Here is a 2,230-nt window from a genome sequence, read left to right as displayed (position 1 = left end):
ATAATAATCCGTTAGCCTATTGAATCGAGCATCCATACTATACTGCTTGTAACTAATCAGACATACTACACCAATACTATAATAAATAACCATTTGTGTACCAATAGAAATAACTATCCGTTAGCCTATTGAATCGAACATCTAACCTAAACTACTTATAATTAATTATACACGAGATAGCAAGACTATTAGAAATAATCATTCGGGTACTAATAAAAATAACCATCCGCTAGCCTATTGAATTGAACATCCCGTCGTAACTACTTGTTACTAGTTATACACAGCACACCAAAACTATTACAAATAACCATCCGGGTACTAATAAATATAACCCTCCGTTATCCTATTGAATCGAACATTCAGCCTAAACTACTTGTAAATAATCATACATACTACACCAGGATTATTACAAATATCAAAATCGGCAATATAACAATACATAGACAAAGCAAATTGACGATTCAAATGAAAAGAATAAGTTACAGGATCATATACTTTAGTCAAATGAGAGGGAACATGATTCGATACCCAAAAAGGAATTTCATTTTATGAAGTGAAGAATTACTATTAAATTAAATTAATAGTTTCACCAAATTTTTAATTAGGTTTAACTAAATATTTTTTTCATATTAAAGATATCTATAATTAAAAATCTAATTAGATATTTGATCACTTTTTTTTGAAAAAAATATTTTGTTAATTTTAATATTTTTAACATGAAAAAGATTTAATAACAAAATTAAAAGCAGTGTAGGGACTCAATTTAAAAAAAATATAAAGACCTAATTACAAATTTGATAAAACTATAGGAATCAATAGAATAATTAAACATATAATTAACGAAAGATACATCAAGAAGAAAAAATTATCATAAATTAAAGAAAATCACGAAATTTTAATAAGTTACAAATTAAAAAAAACGAAACAGATGATGCTATTAAAAATAAGGAAAACATGAAAAAAACGGAAAGAAAGAAAAAAAGTTTCCCTTTCCAATAAATTATAATCACAAAAAAATTCTTAATATTTAAGAAAAATAATATTTCCAAATATAAGAATTAGATAGATAAAATATAGAACATCCTTAATCAAGTAGTCGAGATAAATAATAAGTTAACAGTTCTCAGTTTATAAGCATAATACATAACATTATGTAAAAAAAATTAATAAAACTAATGTGATAAAAATTCGATCTAAGTATACACAAAAATATTGATTGTAAAAAAACTCTGGATGAAACCAAAAATACTTTACTTCTCAAATAAAACAATTATATATTCACATAAAATAAATCAACAAAGTTTTTTGTTAGAAAAAAATTATAATAATCTGTTAGAAATAAATTAAGCACTTAGATATTCTAACGGACAAAAAATAAGTGTAACAACAATGACTAAAATGCTGAAATTTATACTACATACCATTAGTTTAAAGCAAGACAGAACACCCTAAACCATAAAGAGAGGAAATAAACGAAAGATCAAAGGAAAACATAATTCACCTAAATAAAGAGAGAAACTAATTTTATTAATTTATTTTGGTATTGATAATTTATGTACTAATTAATTAAATATTCTCTTTATCTTTCATGAGTATTGTTTAAGTCTGATCAAATAAAATTTTGTTTCCATTGTAGTACTTTTTTTTTATTTAAAGTCGAAATCTCAACATAACCTCAGCATAATTTAGATAATTACAAATCTTATTATAATGGAATTACATAACATAATTAGTAAAAATATAAATGTCAAAAACACTCATTAATAAAATAAAAATTCTTTATTGAAGAATTACAAAAGAACTACATGATAATAAAAAAAACTTAAAATTGATAAGCAAGGTCTCAATGAACTTTGCCTCAATATATAAAATTCATGCAGTTCTATAAATTGAGTAAAAGAAATAATTTTTGAAAATCTTCTCTATTTTTATTGCAATTTTGGTGCAACTTTTGTGCCTAATCAAAAGTAATAACAATAACCTTTAGAGTCACATCCTATATTTATAAAAAAAATCACACGTAAATCATAATTTAATAAATACTAATAACATGTCAAAATTCCTCTCAAACTAATAGTAATCATCGATGCCAATAACATTAACAATGACGGTTAAAGAAAATAAATCTGTCAAATAAAAAAATAAAAATAGGAATTTAAACTTTATAATCACCAAAATTTCAAAGCCAAAATCCTTGATCTCAATTGTTGAACCCTAAAATTCACCTCGC

The sequence above is a fragment of the Arachis ipaensis genome, chromosome B04 (assembly GCF_000816755.2).
Source record: "Arachis ipaensis cultivar K30076 chromosome B04, Araip1.1, whole genome shotgun sequence".
Lineage (NCBI taxonomy): Eukaryota > Viridiplantae > Streptophyta > Magnoliopsida > Fabales > Fabaceae > Arachis > Arachis ipaensis.
The sequence above is the reverse complement of the archived record's forward strand: the minus strand, read 5'-3'. Positions refer to the sequence as shown.